Here is a 21,303-nt window from a genome sequence, read left to right as displayed (position 1 = left end):
GCAGAATCCCCAGAGGATCAACTTCCATGGAAATCTCTGAGCCTTTTTCCAAGTCTTGGGATATTTATCTTCTAAAGGAGTGCTGCGTGTGGAGGAGACCCAGCATATATGACTGGCTTTTCCTGCTATTCTGTTGACCAAGCAAGTCAGTCGTACAACCAGATTAATAAATTAATCCACAAAGACAGATACGGATTAAATAAGTTATGATTCAAACAGCACCCCTTTGGTCCATATGAATCTTTAATGGATGTAAAATTCTGGAGCAATATCAGATGTTTTGCTCCTTTTTTCACGTCTCTTTTTAGTCATTATTTCAAATGCAGGAGTACAAAAGAAGAAAAAGACACTGATTATACAACATTACAAATACAAGTTTATGAAGTAGACAACGGAAAACACTTATATATGTTAACAAATTGAACTCATTTTCATGCAGCCAGTACATGAAGTCAAGATTTATCAAAGCTGCCTATCATTATATACAGGTATTCTGTTTTCTTTGCCATTTTGGCAATTCTCCATGTTCTATTGATAATGTTGTAGATTTACGCCTGTTATAGGCAATCTATATTTTAGTTGACAGCTATATTTTTATTACCACTATTGATTAGTTCACATCAGGTTGTAGTTTGATTTTAAAACTAACTCTGCTCAAAAATCCAAACGAAACATTGATCAACAAAGAATTGATCAACAAACTGATTATATAAGGAACCTTATTCTAAGAAAACGCCTTGGAGCTATCTCACCAGAAGTGGTCAATATAAAGCAGATTTCTTACCTATAGCCAAGATTAAACTTGTGCACTTTTACTTAATTTGTATAATGTTTTTTTCCATGTTATTAATCTGCATTGTGTGTGTGTGTATATGTAATATCAATGAGGCAGATAAAAGTGTGAGAGAGCTATGACATATGGAGAAAAGTCACATAACAGAAGATGCCACAGGATACCAGTCTACAAGCTTGAAAAGACCCTGTTGCAGCATGTAAATAAAACTTCTTTGTCCGGCCTTCACAGCTCAGCCTTCTACTCCCTCATTTGCATAGCCTTTCCTCAAAGCCTGCAATTGCCTTTCTGGCTCCTTCACCCAATCTATTTCTAATTAGGTGTGCCTTCTGTGTCCTCCTTTTTTTGCTTGTAATCAGCTGCAAAAATGGAAAAGGCCCCAACAGAGTAGCGACTTTGCTCCCCCTTGATGAGAGACATTATTTCCGGACCGAAAAACATCATTAGGAGTATGGAGCAGGGGGTTGTAAAGACTTAATTAAATGCTCCAGGAGGGACAAGGAAATCTGATTAAAAGAACTTTGTAGTCATTACAAACAAACAAAAAATCTAAGCCCAGAGTTAAAGGAGAAGTTGGGAAGCTCACGGAAGGAAACTCAAAGGTAAACTTCTATCAGTCACTTCTTGAAGTTGCCTTCAATGCTGTTAACGATTTGTACTGTTGCACCAAGGTCAATCTCCCCTAGAAAGCCTACAGTTTAGACAAGAGTACAATACCAAGCTACTCAGCTCATTTCACCCCCATCAAGCATCTCAGGTTCCGGAGCAACCCCAGATGTCTTGCAGTATGCCTGCCGGTGGAAACCTCAGCATGGAAGCTGAAGGGGTGTTTTTTCTCTTGTTCCTCATGTTGCATTTCCAAATCCAGAATAAGAAATCCGAACTCTCATCTCATTCACTCTTTCTGTAGTGCTGCCCAAAATCCTCCTTTGTGGTGAGCAAAGCATAAGGAAGATGAAGAGGGTGCACTTCCACTGTTTAAAGCATCCTGCCAGCTACTGTTGTGAGCAACAGACGGCCCGACAATTGCTGCTTTAAATTTTGTTTGGACAGGCTACCTGAAGATATGGGGGGAAATACAGTATAAGATGATCCAGGAGTTGACTTGCTGAACTGTATGTGTGTTTTGAAAACTGCAAAGCCAGGCTTACACCTATGACTGCTGATTAAATACTGACAGGACTCATGCCAATACTTTGAACATGATGAGCAATGCTAATCTCTGTAGGTAATTATCAAGTATCGTTCCTATATATAAGGAAGCTGAGTTTCAGAGCCAAACATGAAAGATATGGAGAACCTAGGTGTAAGACCAAACCATAGTTCACCTTAGCATTTTGTGCCCAAACCAAGAAAGGAGGAAGAGAATTGTCATGTACTGTACAAGATGAGAGGGGGTACATTGGGAATGTGCAATCTTGAGAATCCATTCGTGCTCATGCATGTAAGACCAAACCATGCTTTAGGCCTAAATTTGGAATAACTTCATTTTGTCAAAAGCATGTGATCATACTGTGGGGTGCAATTGAAAATGCAACCTATACTTCACCCAGTTTGTCAAACCTTTTGTGTGATCAATTACCTATTACTGTTCTGATCCAATAACGAAAGAGTTATTGAAAAAAATACCATTGAAGAAAATAGTATTAACATCTTTGTACACAGCGTGTAGCTCCCTGAATTCAGGGAATGGAGAAACCTTCTTCCAGGTGCCGCTTCTTACTACTTTGAGATAAGATCTCAGAGACTTCCATGTGGCTTCTGATACCATGGGGGTGATTTCTTTTACCAGGCTGTGTGCCATATCCTCTCAGCCACCATGTTTTCCAAGGTGACCTCATTTCCTCTTTCCCAAGACTCACTTGAAAAGGTGGCCCACCTTGGTTACAGGGAGTTATTAAAACAGAGCTGGCTGCCTTCAACATTTCTTCCTCCAGCCCACCATTCTGGACTTCTGTAACTAGCTTGACATTAAACATTCCTGTAGGCAAGCTGAGGCTTTGGCATCACCTGTGCTTTTTGACCTGAGCAGGGAGGTGACTGAGTGAACCTAAAAGGCAAAGCAAAATGTGAGGACACGACAAAGGCCTGTGCAGACTGTGACACAGAATCATTTTGAGCAGTACCCTTTCCCTACAGAGCCTGGCCTAGTCATAGCTTCATCCGGTTTAAGCTACAGTGGTACCTCGGTTTAAGAACAGCCCTGTTTACGAACTATTCGGTTTACAAACTCCGCAAAACCTGAAGTAGTGTTCCGGTTAGTGAACTTTACCTTGGTCTACAAATGGAAGCCAAACAGTGGAAGGGCACCGGCGGCAGGAGTCCTCATTAGGGAAAGTGTGCCTCAGTTTAAGAATGGCTTTGGTTTAAGAACGGACTTCCGGAACGGATTAAGTTCATAAACCAAGGTACCACTGTATTAGAATGGGCAGTGGAGGAATAATGGGCTCCAGAAATTTGCTGCGATACTAGCAACCAAATATAGCTGCTACTGCTGCTAATGCTTTGTCAAGTGGTACAACATGGCTATTTTTAAAAAAGTACTTGTTGCTTGTGTGACGCTAAATGCACAGCAGTGCAATGCTAAACAAGTTAATCCAATTTTGTTCAACGGGACTTACTCCTAAATATGTACAGGACTGCAGCCTAAGTAAAAACAAAATAAGTGATCTCTCACTTTATAAAGATGTAATGGCTAGACTTTTTCTGAATTAGACTAGTATCCATCCACTGATTTCTAGACTCTCCAGAAGGGCCATTGCTCAGCTGTAGAGCATCTGTTCTGCATGCATATGATTCCTGTTTGAATCCCCGGCTTCTGCAGGTAGAACTGGGAAAGTGGCCTGTGTAAAATGCTGGAGAGCTACTGGTAATCAGTGTCAACAACACTGAACCAGATGGCCTGTTGGTCTGACTCAGGATAAGGTAGCATCCTGTGCTCCTATGGTCTTTGAAAACAGAGTGGAATTATTGGGTTGAAGCAGAAATGCATTGTTACTTATTGCTTAAGGATCATTAGGGGACTCAGAGTTCCATGGAGAGTTGGGCAGCAAAAACCAAACCTCAAAAACTGAAAATCCCGACAAAGTTTTTCGGCTTTTTTGTTTGTTAAACATCACCCCACTTGCCATACATCTGGGAATTCCCAGACATTTTGCCAACTTGGCAAAAATCCGCCAAGATGCCTTTCACAAAGCCCAATTTCCGGGTGTTTCAGGGGAAACCCAGACATATGGCAGCCCTACTTATCAGTCCATATTTAATTTCAAGACTCATTGGACTTTGACCCCATTCTGGAGGCCCTCTTCTCCACTGCCCCTATATCTCCCACGCACTTACCATTGTATTACAAAAAGGCAGTGAATTTTCCATCAGCTGGTGATGGTACTTATTCTTTCTCTTCCACTCATCTCTGATCAGATTGACTCGCACAGGAACCAGAGATTAATTTCTGGTTTCCCTGAACAGAACAAAAAACAAAACACTGTGTAGCTTGCCATCATTACAGTACATCATCCTCACCTTGTAAGACAAAACCTTCCAGTTGTAATCCTTTAGCCAATTCTGTGTGAGTAATGTACGGCCTTGTATGAACCCCTGTCCAAAATGGTGGACACACAGTGGCCAGGGCAGAATGGGGGGCCAAGAAGATTACTGTACTAACCTGGAGCTGGTTCAGCAATAATGGTGAGATCAGGCCTGATGCCATCATGTGACAGCAGTGAAACCAGTGGATCTTAGCTCCTTCCACTCCCTGCCCTTGGAACAACTTGTTCCAACACCTTCCTCTTGTAGCTGCTAAGATGGATCCTGCCAGGGGGCACTTTTGCTCACCTGGACATTTAGTGGACGGAGAGGGAAGTGATGTTCTTTTCTTTATTTTAAGTATATTTTAAAAAGATTTCTTGGTTTACAAAAGTATGTGCAATGTCTCTTTTTTCAAGTTACACCCCCACCCGGTTCAGCCTCCCACAAAGTTGTGTGTATTTTGGATTGCCCCATCCATCTTTAACTAAGACCATGGAACTAAAGAAAGTAGAAATGGCTGCATTAAAACTGATTACAACTATAATCCACCAGGAACTTCAACTGTGCAAAGCTCCCCGAAATGAAAGAGAGATTTGCATAAAAGCATCCTTCATTACCTTGGCGGGGGATCTGACCCAAGCTCCTGCTTGCTTCCTTCTGTTCCTTCCCTGAAAGATAGAAAGCAAAAGAGCCTCAGTTCACTCAGATACATCTTCCAAGGCAGCAACTAGAAGCAGAAGACCCTTTCTTCAGGTTGGGGACCAGATGGCAACCCCCACCTTAAAGGTAAAGGTAAAGGTACCCCTGCCCGTACGGGCCAGTCGTGTCCGACTCTAGGGTTGTGCGCCCATCTCACTTAAGAGACTGGGGGCCAGCGCTGTCCGGAGACACTTCTGGGTCACGTGGCCAGCATGACGAAGCTGCTCTGGCGAGCCAGCACCAGCGCAGCACACGGAAACACCGTTTACCTTCCCGCTATAAAGCAGTACCTATTTATCTACTTGCCCTTAGGGGTGCTTTCGGACTGCTAGGTGGGCACGAGCTGGGACCGAAAGACGGGAGCTCACCCTGCCGCGGGGATTCGAACCGCCGACCATGCGATCGGCAAGCCCTAGGAGCTGAGGTTTTTACCCACAGCGCCACCCCCACTTTATCCCACTGTAAATGAGAATCTGAGTACAACTCATATCTCACTGAAGTCAGTGCCAAATTGTCTGTTTTAATTGTGAAAGACAACACAAGCCCATAGGGATGCTCTATCTGTGGCTTACTATATGGGAAACAAGAGTGCCAAAAATTAAATATAAACTGAGCACTGGAGAAAACTGAAACATCAAGTTAAATCCCAGGAGCCATTGGCTCATTCTAGCTCTCCAAATGGCCATTTTGCATCTCTAAGAGCCACAGCCAGCTTCATAGTGGGCCATTTGGCAAGGAAGTACGGAATGGTGGAGGACAGGTGTTGCACTCTTACCTGATGCAGGACCAGAGACAGTATGCACCACCTCCAACCTAATTGGTCTCCTTATAGAGCCAAGATGGATACTGGCTCTTTCAGGGCCACTTAATAGCCTCCTTGAACCCCAGTAAGTGCCTGGTCTCCATGGCACGTACTTGAAATGATTTAACACTCTGTGTACCATCCTGAATCACAATGGCATGTTCCTCAACAGATGTACCTTCCCCCATTCTTTCAACACATTCTTGAGGATGGAGCAGGATTCTAAATGTGAGAATTGGTTCTCAAACCAGAGGAGCTGATTCTTCCAGGTGACTGACACAGAACACAGTAATATGAGAACCTTATATGAAAACTTGGCCTATATGTAAAGCATTACCTCTTGAGGCCTCAAATGCTGTTTGCACACAACAAGACTGGTTTGTTTCATGGCAGGAACATGGCCAGCGGCAGCACCAGAATTTTGTTTGAGGCGGGGGTTCAGAAGGGGCAAAGTATATTTCTAGGTAGGTGAGTTGTGACCCACATGTTAAGATCGCAGAAAGAAAAATAGCAGTATATGTTAATGACAGGAGTCCATGAAAGGGGGGGGGGGACAAGCTCCACAGTCTGCTGGATTCATAGAGGAACAGCTAGCACCATGACCATCCACTATGCTGAGAGCACAGCCGGATGTCCCCTATCACACCAGCATTAATTGAACTCGTTTAAACCAGTCTTTCCTTTGTACCAGATTGCCTAATAATCCTTTCCTCTCAACAGATGAGCTCTGTTGCTATGCATTAAGGAATCACAAATTACTCATTATGGGTCCATGACAAATGCATATGGAAATCAATGGGTGGGGGGGAATCCTGGATCAAAGAAATGTTTCCTTTCCTTGAATGGTTTAATATAAAACTGGAAAATCCTATGACAGCTCAAATGTCAGAAGTAATCAAAAACTACCCATTCTCATCATTCTTTTGCTAGGACTTTTCCAGATGATCAGTTGCTGATGAGTTTTTGCTTCCTCTGCTTTATCAACTGTAAGGTTCTTTGTCTTTGAAAAAAAGAAGAAGAATTTTTCTACTTTAAATTCCTAGTTGATTCTACACAGAAGGGAAAGTTCTTTACCAAGCCTGTTCAGCAGGCCTAGCCCTGCCATTAGGCATTAGGCAGAATGAGACAAGGTGCCTCAGGTGGCAGGTACTGGGAGGCTGGCAGCAGCAAGAAGGTTTGGGGGAAGAGAGTTGAGTATGCCTTCCTGTCGCTCCTTAAGCTAGCCTGTTGCCCAGTGGCATGGTAGGATGCTATTCTACAGCTAGACTATTAAATGAATAGTCAATGATGTGCTTGTCCATTAAATGTGATGAACATTTAATGAGTATTTGCAGCTCCTTGCCCCAAAGTACTTGGCCCTAATCTACATGATGCTCCCCTCCACCAGCTCCATCCCACTGTTAACGGAGAAATCTGAGGGCTCCCTTGGACAAAAAACAAGGACACCAGCCAGGAATACCAGAGCAAAACAGCAGCCAGTAGGCTTGGTCTTTATTGAAGACTGTCGCAACAGGACTCCCACCTGCCACCAGGTGAAACATGATGGAAGCCCTGAACAAAAGAAGACCCCAACTTTTATTAACTACTAATCCCCATGTTACACCCCAAAGAGTACATCATAACTACATCACGACTACATCATTGATACATCACAAAAAGGAGGGGTTACGGGAGGAGTTGTGGAGGTAACCTGAGTATCTTGTCACCTGGCTGGTCCCTCCTTTCCCCCTCCCCATGAGTACTTTCCAGAAGACAAAGGGGAGTTTACAGTATCCTGCCCCCAGAGGGAAGAGCTGATCATTGCCCTTGGCCTCAGTCCATGATGAATCCCCTCCCATATGCAAGTTCTTTGTGACCTTGATGGTCTTCTGCCTGGGACCATCACGGTTGGCATGCCAACTGGGTAGTGCTCCTTAGTACGTGTTGGTACGCTCAAAGGATTATGACCGCCCTGTATCAAACCTTCCCCCTTTGATAGTCTTTTCTTCATGGAGCAAAATAAAAGTGGAACGGTGTAGATCCGATGTACGGTTGATTTTCTATGAATTTATAACAGAAACATCGCGTATGTCGTGTGTGTGTGTCGAGTTTGTACAAACTAAATGATTGGGGGGGGCGGTCCTGCAACACACTCATTTTGAGCCACGGACTTGAACTTTCAGCAGGATTGATCCAACACACTGAAGCTCCCATTGGTATGGCCATAAAGCATTGGCTTTGTAACTGGAGAACATTGTGTGGACCACTAAAAGCAAATTCAATGGTAAAAGGAGTGTCTCTGCAGCAACATATTACTCACATGTGGGCAAGCCCTACCTCTCTGTTGACTTCAGTTACATGGAAGACAGAGTACCATTTTGTCCTCTGCCTCAGGCAGCAAAATTACTCCTGCCAGCCCTGTTCTTCCGCCACTTTTATCTGTTTGCAAAAGCTATTTCTCCTCATCAGCCTTTGTTTACAAGGATCAAGGAGACAGACAATCCTGGATTCAAAACCTTAAAACAGGCTACTCTAAAAAAATTTTTTTTAAAAACCCAGCAACAACTAGAATAGGAAGCATCCAAGAATGAAATGCTAAATTAGAGAAATACCTCCAGAACTATTTACTGGAAGTTGTGAGATATTTCTCTTTTTTGGCACTTTCCTCTAAAAACCTGGAACAATCACGTGCCACAGTGTGGTGGGGACACTCTGGAGATAAAGTTCTTTTCTTTGCATAGTGTAGCAATCTAGACAGTCTCTTTCATAAAACCTAAATCTCTTCCATGATCTTCTTTAAACAAACTCTTACGGAATGCAATATTATATTGCAGAAAAGAAGCAAAAGTGCCCATATCATCAGATTTAGCAAACAAAGGACGACTGCAGTGAGTCTCTTTCTTTCCTGCTTCACTTGTGTAGAATAACCAAGTAGGACTTCATAGGCTTACATGTTCCTAAAATGCTTTGATCAAGGAATTTCAGACGTCCAAAATGGCACAACGTCCACATGGTTTCCCAGTCATCTCTGACCTGGGGCTGCTTTTGGGCAGATATGTACACTTATACACACACCATGTAAATTTCAACACCATGAGAGGCATCTGCTGGTCTTGTTGTACCTTTTTTTAAAAAAAACTGATACAGCATTAAGACTGCAAAAAGGACAACCACTTTCGCCTTGTTTTGATATGAACCAATCCAAACTTTTGGAGGATTAAAATATAAAGTCATAGAAACTGGGAAGTGGCAGGGCTTGTGACAAAAGCCAATCCACAAAGTTTAGAACAGGCTGAGGTTTCCATTCCCCATGCTCATTCAGATTAATAATTGCAGGAAGAGTCACTATTTTTCACCTCTCAATAGTTAAGTCTGGCCAGGAACTTGGAAATTCCCTTACGGCCCTTGGGGATACACAAATCAGAATGATCAGCAATTAGCTATGTATTGTAAACAGGATGGGAGAAGGGAGAGCTTTCCGGATTATACACAACCAATAACAAGTAGAAGCTGATTTTCCCTGCTGCCTTCTAAAATTGAAGTTTTAATGTCAAGCTGACCAAATCTTATCTTTGATTCCCAACACTCCCTAACACCACTTCTTCTTCTTCTTCTTCTTCTTCTTCTTCTTCTTCTTCTTCTTCTTCTTCTTCTTCTTCTTCTTCTTCTTCTTCTTCTTCTTCTTGTTATTATTATTATTATTATTATTATTATTATTATTATTAAACTTTTTATTTGAAAGAGATGGTGAACTCTCTTTCACCATCAGTGGAATATTTACACTGGAGGTTTCTCACCTCATTCTGGTATGGTTTGTGAATTGCGAGTTATCTTAAACTGCTCTTTTAACTGATTTCATTTTATTGAAATGGGATATTGTCATGTTATGTTTCTCTTACCAAAAAGTGGTGCACAGAGAGAGAGAATATTCAAATAAATGTAACTTTGCAGACACTGTAAGACTGGAGAAGAGGAGTACTTTCCAAGAAAGTATTTTTAACAGCATTTGTATGCCGCTTAATTATAAAGAAAACCTCTAAACAGATTTCAAGGTTTGATAAAAGACTCATAGCCCTTGCTAAATGATTCATCCCCACAAACACATTTCCTATGTGGTCAAACAGGTTTTGCAGGGTTTGGGGGGCAAGCCTGCAAAAAGCTTCAAAACCTCTTTCCCAAAGTTTTAAGTGGGAGTCATTCAGTGTGTAGAGCACAGCAAACAATGCCCCTGTGATATCGCCTTCAACATGCTGAAAAGTCTGCAACCTGACTCCAGCCTACCTTCTAAAAGTGCCCTGGACACAAAGGTATCACTTCTATGGATAGTGATGAGGTATTTGGCTAGTGGGGCAAAACATCTGACTGACATTCTGTCCCTGAACATAATATACAGCTGTTTGTTTCTTTGCCGAGCAAAATGCACAGAAGATGAGATACTGTGAAGATGAATGGAAGGGGTGGCTAAGGTTTCTTATTTAAAATCAATGATAAATATAAGGTGTTCATACCAACTTAAGGCAATAAACTAGAATGCTAATAGATATGCAGAGAAACTAGAGGGGTTATTATCTGATTTCAAATAAGATATTATATTCTGAAAATAGGCTTTTTTTTATCTGCATGGTGCAAAAGCAGACATTTTATTATTACATTCCACCTACCACAGGATATAGTGCTGAGACTAATGTAGATATTTAGTCTGCCAGCTTGCTTTACTTCAAGAACAGTTATTTATAATAGCAGTTCTGTTCTGTTCTGTTCTCCTTATATATTCTTAACTGTTCATATAGAAAAGAGATTTGACATTTCAAAGGCATCATCCTTCCTAGTATCTTCTATAATGGTGGATGCTCACAAATATTTGTTGCTGAGGCTCCCTATAGCACAGGATACATCTGGAGAGCCCATCCCCTCAGAATTGTACATATCTTCTGAATATTTTATCACAATATCCTATTCTCTGGTAGAGTCTGTGTCCTAAGAACAACTGCCCTGTGACTCATTTGTCACCCTACATGCATAGCCCTACCATCAAATCCCAATGTTGCAACTGGAAAACAAAAGACAGTTGATTAACAGTGTACAGTGTTGCGTATAATTTAATTGCTTTGCAGAATAGTTGTTTGAAAATGCAAAACTCTAGAATCTAGACCCCTTAGTTATATGCCTATAAAACACACTTCTACAATTGTCCAGCAAGGATAATTTACTCCTTTCTGTGCAGAGGAATCAATAGGTGACCATTCCGATTGGTTGTTACTTTCCAGAGCCCAGAGGTGTCACACCTTCATGTGAGCGGAGACTTCAAGCATCTTCATTTCTGGGCTTTTGGGGAAGCAAAATGGTCAAAGGCTCTCAATGAAGGGAAAGACGCAAAGGATTAATATAAGAAAAAACTGCTCCCTTATCCCTTATGGGGTATCCAAGAGCCCATATAGAGTCCATATGTAGGTTCTCTATCGGTAGGATAAAATAACAGAAGTCAGCCAGAGAATATTGAGAAACAAAGCAGCTAGTAAGCATGATCTTTATTAAACTGTTGCAACAGGGTCCTCCACTCCCCGCCCCCGCAAGGAGGGAGGAGAGGAACCCCGAACAATGGTGTGCAAGCTCTTACGCAGACTTTTGAAATTGCCTCCCCTGTAGCTCAAGACCACCCCCTAAAACCTTATACATACATCACAGTGGGGTGGTCTACAGCAGAAAACCTGTCTGCCAGGATACCTGATAATGGTCAATCATTGCTCAACCTGGGCACTCTGGCCATTCTTTTGTGATGGTAAATACTTTAGTTCCTGAATCTCTTACATCTCCGCCAAGCTAAGCAGTTGGTTCCTTACCTCTCTCACCCTGACCTAGCCACTGTGATCCACGCCACGGTCACCTCCAGACTTGATTATTGTAACTTACTCTACATGGGGCTGCCCTTGAGACTGACCCAGAAACTCCAGTGGGTACAGAATGCCACGGCGAGACTCCTTACGGGGTCCTTGCTGTGGGATCACTTTCACCCGGTGCTATACCAGCTGCACTGGCTCCTGGTGGAGTACAGGATCAGGTTTAAGGTGCTGGTTTTAACCTTTAAAGCCCTATACAGCCTAGGACCCTTGTACCTACAGGACCGCCTCTCCTGGTATGTCCCACGGAGGACCTTACGGTCTTCAAATAAAAACATATAGGAGATCCCGGGCCACAGGGAGGTTAGGCTGGCCTCGACCAGAGCCAGGGCTTTTTGGCCGTGGCCCCGATCTGGTGGAATGCTCTGTCACAAGAGACTAGGGCCCTGCGGGACTTGACATCTTTCCGCAGGGCCTGCAAGACGGAGCTGTTCCACCAGGCCTTTGGCCAAGGCACAGTCTGACCCCCTCCTTCTGTAATCTTTATAGAACTCTAGCCCAATGGTTGCCATTAATTTGACTCTGAATTGATTTTAGAATGAATTGATTTTAGAATGTATTTCAATTAATTGATTGTGATTTTATGTAAACTGTGTTATTTTTACTGTTGTTAGCCGCTCTGAGCCCAGCTTTGGCTGGGGAGGGCGGAATATAAAAATTACCGTATATTATATTATTATTATTATTATTAGTTGATAGTTTGCTCAGCTTAACAGATGCTTGGCAGACTGTATTTGCAAACGGAGGTGTAAGCCCCTACAGTCCAAAGACAACTGGAAAGCGTTTCCCATTTCCTTCCTCCTTGCAGGGAAATATTTGAAGTAAATTTGGGAGAGTCAAAATGGCTTCAGGATTGCTCTCCTGCATTGTTTCAGACAGTATACTTATGCATGTGTGTTTGCCTTGTACATTTATGAACATTTATTCTCCTATAACACGATTAACAGCCGGAAAGATGAGTTTCCTGCCAGGGGTTAAGGACAGTTTTTGCCCTCATTGCAACAGTGTCTGCCAATGCAGTGCTTTAATTTTCCTCATTAAGAGTGAATGGCAGTGATTTCTTCCACTAAGGAGAATAAAAAAATAAAGTAGAATCCTGGGTGGCACCAACGGGGAAACAGGAAAAACCTGATTGCTGTCCCTAGTAAAGGTAGGTAAAAGGTAAAGGACCCCTGGATCGTTAAGTCCAGTCAAAGGCGACTATGGGGTTGCGGTGCTCATCTTGCTTTCAGGCCGAGGGAGCCAGCGTTTGTCCACAGACAGCTTTCCGGGTCATGCGGCCAGCATGACTAAACTGCTTCTGGTGCAACGGAACACCGTGACGGAACTCAGAGCACACGGAAACGCTGTTTACCTTCCCGCTACAGCGGTACCTATTTATCTACTTGCACTGGCGTGCTTTCAAACTGCTAGGTTGGCAGGAGCAGGGACAGGGCAACGGGAGCTCATCCCATCACAGGGATTTGAACCTAGTAACCCTAGTATTGAGATGAAGGGGCAACTTTTACCCCTCTCACCTGCATCCCTGTTTGCAAACATGCAAACTTCATTCCAAGAACCCAACAGGAGCCGCAGAGAATTTAGCCCGGTCCTTTCTGAATAACTCTCTTTTGCCTTTATTTCTGTTGAAAGAGTGTAGCAGTACCATGAGAGCAGGCTTTTATAGATATATAGAAGTTATTTTACCTGGCTTATTAAACAGCTGTTTTTGAGCCGCTGCTCTCATGTCTGAAGCTGCAGACATTCTCTGTGTGCATTAAAGAAATTTGAGACCTGATGCCAAGTCCATGAGAAACACCCAAAGCCGACATGATATAAAAAGACCGCAGGATCTGAAGAGGGTCAAATGTACAAGAGAATCTTGATGTCCCCTAATTGTTCTTCCGCTTGTTGAAATGATGCTCATCAGTCCTCCTTTGACTGAAGTGCTACTTGCCGCTTTTCTGTTATGTACCAGCAACAAAAGAAGCTCAGGCATTTATGTTGCAGAGGGATCACTGCTCTATGTTACATCACTCTTCGCTTAATAGGAGATGTGCTTGGCTGCCTGCTCATCTTTCAGAAATATGCCTCTTGACTGTGTGACTGATAGCGGGCTGCGCTTCATACAGATGGAAAACACATTAGCGTGTCGGCAACAGTGAGATTCTATTCCGAGTTCTGCTTCTGAGGCATGGATACATTGCCTGCACATGTTCTGCCGGCCCATTTTTATGACTGAGCCTGGCAACTCGGATTTAAAATGCTGGCCAAAGTTCATTATTTATTTTCAAGATGTTTCCACCACCTGGTTCCCAAAGCGGCATACAAAAAGGAAAACAGGAAATGATCGAAAAAATGCACTTCAAAGGGTGGGTGACATTTTTTGCTGCAAATGAAAGTAAATGCCCATTAAATAGCTACTGTTGCCTAATCTCCTAGCAAAACAGATCAGGAGGAAGACTCAATGAACAGATTGCCTGGAAGCAGCCTTGTCTTGGGGGGAATCTGCTGGGGACTCATTGCATACTAAACTCCGTTTAATTACTTCTTAATATACACACCTATAGGCGTATAAGCCAGCTTTTAAAATTAGAAAAGAAACTGTTCATAAAAGGGCTTTCTGAATAAAAACGTTTCCAAGATGCTGGATTTCCCCAAAATGCCTCTCTTTTTTTGGTCTGGTGGGGGCAGGGGACTCGATTCTAGCCACCCACAAGATATATTTGGGCTTCGACCAGGAATTCCTTTAAAGAGAGAGAATGAAAACAGAGATTTCTAGACTCTGTACAGAAACTGTACAGTATTTGGCTTAATCTGCAGCTCCCCAAATCTCTAGGACCAGACCCCACCATGTATATTGAGTTCTTGGGAAGAGAGAATTTTGAAAAAAATCAATAGAAAATAAAAAGGGGGAAAGAAGCAACGAGAAACAATCTGCGATCTCTGATGTGAACACACATCCAACTTGATAAAGTTCCAATGCTAGCTGCTGCTAACACCCATCACAACTACCCTGCAAACTATTTGTGGAAGCTCACACAAAGAGAGAAGGATGGAACAGTGCACATAAGGCCTCCTTATGAGCTACAGGCCCATATAGGAACATAGGGAAGCGCCTTACACTGTCAGACCACCAGTCCATGTAGCTCAGTATTGTCTGCATGCTGACTGATGGCAGCTCTTCAGGGTTTCAGCCAGGGCATCTCTCCCAAGCCCTACCTGAAGATGCCAGGGACCGAACCTGGGACTTTCTGCATGCAAAACAGATGTTCCACTACCCTTTCCTCTCCACTGAATTCCCTCTTTCTTGGCTTCACCATACAGCTCTACGCTCCCTTTTCCTGGTACTCCCAAGTAACAACTTCTTCGGTGGGCTTTGCTATTTAACTAGCCACAGCACTGCAAGGCAAACTGATACAGTGGTACCTTGGGTTAAGTACTTAATTCGTTCTGGAGGTCCGTTATTAACCTGAAACTGTTCTTAACCTGAAGCACCACTTTAGCTAATGGGGCCTCCCGCTGCCACTGCACCACCAGAGCACAGTTTCTGTTCTCATCCTGAAGCAAAGTTCTTAATCTGAGGTAATAATAATAATAATAATAATAATAATAATAATAATAATAATTTATACCCCGCCCATCTGGCTGGGCTTCCTCAGCCACTCTGGGCGGCTTCCAAAAAAACCCCAGGTACTATTTCTGGGTTAGCGGAGTCTGTAACCTGAAGCATATGTAACCTGAAGCGTATGTAACCCGATGTACCACTGTAACCTCCTGGTTGACCAATTTTGTTGATACACGCAAACTGAAAAAACCCAAGTTAACCTCTCGCTTGCTAATCTGTGAAACACACAAATGGCGGCTGCACCTTAATTTCCCTTTGAAAGGAACATGCTATCATCTCATCTATGCAACTGAGCTCAACTATACCCAATTTTGGATGATAATTGGCTGAGGTATTACGGCTCTTTAAATGTCAATTTCACCTACCCACTTTCAGCCAGACTCCAGGCTTGGCTGAAAAATAGATTTGCATGTCCCTGAGCTGAGAGACTCTTGTTTGCAGAGAACAGCTGCACTCTCTGCAGAGGCGCCTTGTAACCAGGGTTGTATTCTGCAATGTCGCAGTGCACCGAAATAACAGAATGTTGCTTTGGTTCTTGTTTTTTAAGTAGGCTGTGCTGGACTTAGGGCCCCTCCAGACGGGTGTTTTGTTGCAGGTATATTCTGCAACATGTTATTGATACATTGCTAGTGCATTAGTGGTAGTTTTATTCTGCTTTGCTTCATTCTTTGATGCCAGTGCTACCACATATTGCTATCCTGAGGGCTATAGCACAACAAAAGCAGAAAAGGAAAAAAAAAACAAGAATATTTGTGGTGTATAAAATGTTGTGAGATTTCAGCAGGATGCAACGAGATATGCACTGATTCGAAGTGAAGAAGAAGAAGAAGAGTTTGGATTTGATATCCCGCTTTATCACTACCCGAAGGAGTCTCAAAGCGGCTAACATTCTCCTTTCCCTTCCTCCCCCACAACAAACACTCTGTGAGGTGAGTGAGGTTGAGAGACTTCAGAGAAGTATGACTGGCCCAAGGTCACCCAGCAGCTGCATGTGGAGGAGCGGAGACGCGAACCCGGTTCCCCAGATTAGGAGACTACCGCTCTTAACCACTACACCACACAGGCAATGTGACAAACCATACTGAGAGCAGGATCGCATGTGACGACCCAAACAGCAGCATGAAAACAATTAATCCTGACTGTGTAATAAAGACAATACCTGAAGGCCCTTAGATAATGGTTTCCTTTTAACGTGTGTGTTTCAGCCGAGTAAAACCCACACAAACCTGAAAGAAGAAGTGGGAAAGAACATCACTCTTCCAACTTCTTCCTTCATCTCTACACACGTTCCAAGGGAGACAAATATAGCCACCCTCGCAGCCTCATGACCAAGGGGGCAGCGCTGTGGGGGTTCAGAGCTTTCATGTACGCTAAGAGAAAATATCATGAGAACCATGGTGCCCACAGGCACAAATTTAGTAAGCCCTGCTCTATTCTAAAAACCAGATTAAGAACATAGTAAGAACCTATGGCTGGATCATCCTTAAGGCCCACTGAGTCCAGCATCATGTCCTCACAGTGGCCAATCGGATGCCTGCAAGCGGGACAGGAGTCCAGAAGCACTCTCCCCTCTTGTAATGCCCATCAACTGCTTTGCAGAGATGCACACTGCCTCTGCCAGTGGAGGTACAATATAGTCATCTGCCTAGTAGCCATTGATAGACTTCTCCTCCATGAATTTGTCTAATCCTCTTTTAAAACCTTCTACGTTGCTGGCCATCTCATCCGGTGGGATCTAATTCCATAGCTCGACTATGTGTTGTGTGAAGCGCTTTCTTTGGTCTGTCTTGAATTGTCCATCTTCATTGGATGGCCCCCAAATTCTTGTAACATGAGACAAGGAGAAAAAACCCTCTATCCCCCTTTTCTACATCATGCACAAAAATCCTAAAACATTTTAACCTTTCCTCATAAGGGAATTGCTCCAGCCCCTTTATGATTTTGGTCATACTTTTCTGAACCCTTTTCCAGCTCTACACTATCCTTTCTGAGGTTCAGCAATCAGAACTGTAGTATTCCAAGTGTAGTTTGCACCACAAATTTATATAATGTCATTATGACATTGATAGGTTCCACTTCAATCCTTTTTCTAATGATCCCTAATATGGAATCAAGCTGTTCACTATGACCTCAAGGTCTCAGTCTTGGTTAATCACTGCCAGTTCAGACCCCATTCGGGTATATGTCAAGTAAGTATATTTTGTCCTAATAGTTTTTTTAAATAATAATAATAAATAAATAAAATTTATTTCACTATAAACAAAATGGTCAATTATCTTGCATATATGACCCACCGGATAGTATGTGGATAACACATTATTCAAAATATTGACATAGACCATTGAGATACAAAGCTATTGATCAAATACTAAACTTAAAAGAAAAACCAACTCAAAACATCCATGCAGCTGTGATGTGGTAGCCTTGACCCCCAATATCATTTTACAATAAGAAAAGCCACAATCCCCTATCTTCTTTGGGGGAATTGAAAAGCTACCATTTTGCCTCAATGTATTGGCGCTGTGGTCTAAATCACAGAGCCTAGAGTTGCCAATCAGAAGGTCGAGGTTCGAACCCCCGCGCTGGGGTGAGCTCCCGTTACTCAGTCCCTGCTCCTGCCAACCTAGCAATTTGAAAGCACGTCAAAGTGCAAGTAGATAAATAGGTACCGCTCCAGTGGGAAAGTAAACGGCGTTTCCATGCGCTGCTCTGGTTCGCCAGAAGCGGCTTAGTCATGCTGGCCACATGACCTAGAAGCTGTCTGTGGACAAACGCCGGCTCCCTCAGCCAGTAAAGCGAGATGAGTGCTGCAACCCCAGAGTCAGTTCCTTTACCTTTACCTTTATTTCCAGTTCGGAGAGATCCTTTTGGAGCTCTTTGCAATTATTCTGGTTTTATTTAAATTTTTTTTGGGGGGGGGTGTTCTGCCCTGAGCAAATTTGGTTATCTCAATGCTCACCCCTAACTCCAGGTGATATATGAACAAGTTGAAAAGCATAGGTCCTTGGGGACACCACTTCCTACATCCTTCCTGTCTGTACAATGTGCAAGGGAGACTTTGGTTGTCAGGTGCTTCCAAGGATGACTGCTGACCTAAGATACCAAAGTTAGAACTTTAAGGGAGAATTTTAAGAAAATTACACAGCATTTTGGAATTCCCACAGGGGCGGGAAAGCAGGCGGCTTCCAGAATTTTGATGGACTACAACTCCCATCATCCCTGACAATTGGCCATGCTGTCTATGCCTGATGGGAGTTGGAGTCCAAGAACATTTAGTGGGCCACAGCTTCCCCAGCTCCAATCTAGGCTGCATACACACCAGACATTTTAAACACATTTAACCACCCCCCAAAGATCCCTGGAAACCATAGTTTATTCCTCACAGAGTTGCACTTCCCAGCACACTTAACAAATTACAGTTCCCAGGATTCTTTGGGGATGGGGAAATGTAATTTAAATGTGCTTTTGATGAATCTGTTCTTTTTTCCTTGGAATATTGAAATCTTGTAATGATACATCCCAGCGAGCATAAATAAAATCTACTATAATGAAACATTGCTTCTTTGCCGTGCACTTGGAAACCTCTTAGGATATCGTAAACAAATTCTGCAGGATGTTTCCTGATATCAAGGAGCAGATTTTCATCTGTGTTTGGAGGAACTGAATGCCAATTTGAATAAAAAAGGTGGACTGGACCTTGCAAAACAAGCACTGCTTTTAGTCAAATTTTGCACGATGGTTCCTGTGTTTGAGGAACCAGTTTTTACCTATGTTTGGATGCCATTTTGAATCAAGATGGCGGACCAAACATTTCAAAACTACTGTGATTTTAACCATTGATTACAAAACTGCTCTGTTTTTTCGGCTTCTTAGAATTCCTGAAATTCCTAAGTGATGCTAGGTACAAGGTTGCTAGGAGGTAAATAAGCTCGGGGGGGGGGGAAGGATTAATTCAACATTTCCCTATCCTGGCCCTCTTTTGACTTGCAAAATGATTTACTAATAGCAAACCCAGTTCTCTGAGATCTCGTCTTCATGCAGCCAAAATGGCGCCATCTATGCAGAAGAAGGAAGTATCAGCAGGCTTGTAGGAATTCCAAGCTTTTGTAAAAAAGAAAGAAAAAACTGAGCAATGTTCCAAAACAGAGGACTGAGCAATGTCAGTGGGCACAAGACACTGATTTGACTGGGGAGGGGGGCAGAGGTGGAGGTAGCTAGACCTGGAGCAGTCACATGCTGTGAACCTGGGGGCGGGGCAATCTGCTCAGGGGAGCGAGGCAATGTGCATCCCAGGGGGGCGGGGGCGATGTCACCCCCCTCAGGGATGACACCTGGGGCAGTCCACACACCCAGCACCCTCTTCCTCCGCCAGTGGAGGGGAGCGGAAATGGAAAATTGGGAGTAGGCAATAGAACAGAGTGATTGGCATCCCGAGGAGGAAGCAATATATACTATTCTTTACTGTGTGGCATGAAGACCCAAGGCTCAAATTACGTTGGAAAGGCTGGTTATATATTTGAAAGTAAATACATACAATTGAAACAAGGCAAAATAAATAAATAAACCCCCATCTCTTACTGAAAAGGCAAGGTCTGCCAGCCGCTGAAGAATCTTGGAAGGTAGCTACTTAAAAGTGGAGGCCCATTTTAGGATGTGTTCCTCCGGCCTGACAGAGAACTCTAAGGCCTTGTTATCTTTAGTGGGATCTGGAGGGTTTTACTTGATGTTTTGGCACAGGAGGAAAGGCCTTGCGGAACATTCCATCTTAGGTATGGGGCGATTAAGTGTCTTCATCCATAGAGCACCACATCCAGCCTTGCTCAAACGGTGCTATTTCTCCCCCAGTCCAATTCACATTATTTATAAGCAAAGAAAAACCAAATCATATTTTTTATTGACCTGTGCAAGGGTGTAAAGATGTTTTGTGGTCAAACTGTTCACCTTAACGTCTCTTCCTAACTTCTTTGTTCCACATGTTTTTGAAATGAAATGAAAGGCATAACCTACACTCTCATGAAAAGGACCCAAAGGTGATGGATAATACAGTCCAAAAGTTTGTTTAGAATGCCCACCAGGAAATTCAAGATCTTGATCCTATGAATTTAAAGTCGGGGTGTGTTGGGCTGGGGACAAATTTCCACAGGACCCCTGCCACTGAGTCCCCCCAGGGCAGTAGAAACTGGATTCGGTTTCAGATGTGTTACATAAGAGCCACACAGATATCCTTTCTGGCGGAATTATTCCCACATCTCGCGGACCTTTTACTCATGTGAGTGAGATCCTTCAAATAGGGGCAACATATGATGTGATCCTTCTATGCTTGAGGGAAGCTCTGCAATAAATAGAATCATTTTAGCTGCAGTGGGGCTTACTCCACCCGGTGAGTGGAGCTAAGACTGCAGCCTCAACAAACAGAATACAGAGGTAAAAAGAAAAGTTTAAATTAAAAACTTGTGAATCGGTCCTCTTTGTAGTCACAGAGCAATTATCAGAGCAAAACAAAAGCACAAGACACACACATATCACTACAAGCCAGGCATCCTTCCTACAGACACTCTCCCTGAGATCTGACCATCTACTACCCTAGCTTCTCTACAGCACAAGAAGGGAGGAAGGACATACGGTTCGACTTTGTTGAAGAAGCGCCGGCGCAGCAGAAATGCCAAGGTGCTGATGACCAAGATGGTGGTGCACATGATTCTTCCCCCATTACCAAACCAGGGGCATCACTATCGCGGGAGCATAAGGGCAGAATAGCTCCACTGCCCTCCGCCTGACTCTGACTCACCAGTGCTGTGGGGTGGAGATTGGCATGCAAAGCCACTGTGGGAGGGCTGCTTTCTACCCGGTCACCTGCAGGCACTCATGACTGCTTTCAGAGAAGATTAGAGTGGGATAAGACGTAATTAATGGGCAAGGCACAAATAAGGACACAAACCTCCAGCCTCTAGGGGAGAAGTGGGCTAGTCAGTCTGTCAGTGGACTGCTCGAGTCTAGG

General features: G+C 43.3%; 1 long non-coding RNA gene across 1 annotated transcript; it reads right to left on the bottom strand.

Moving 5' to 3' along the window:
* Positions 1 to 225: 225 nt before the first annotated feature.
* Positions 226 to 21,073, bottom strand: LOC309362511. The gene is made up of 4 exons (XR_014164988.1): positions 20,928 to 21,073; positions 4,939 to 4,989; positions 4,133 to 4,253; positions 226 to 2,843 (listed from the first exon to the last, which is right to left on the bottom strand). It is a non-coding gene; the product is annotated as an uncharacterized lncRNA (long non-coding RNA).
* Between the last annotated feature and the right edge of the window lie 230 nt (positions 21,074 to 21,303).

The sequence above is a fragment of the Podarcis melisellensis genome, assembly GCF_964234715.1.
Source record: "Podarcis melisellensis genome assembly, chromosome: 2".
Classification (NCBI taxonomy): Eukaryota; Metazoa; Chordata; class Lepidosauria; order Squamata; family Lacertidae; genus Podarcis; species Podarcis melisellensis.
The sequence above is the reverse complement of the archived record's forward strand: the minus strand, read 5'-3'. Positions and strand labels throughout refer to the sequence as shown.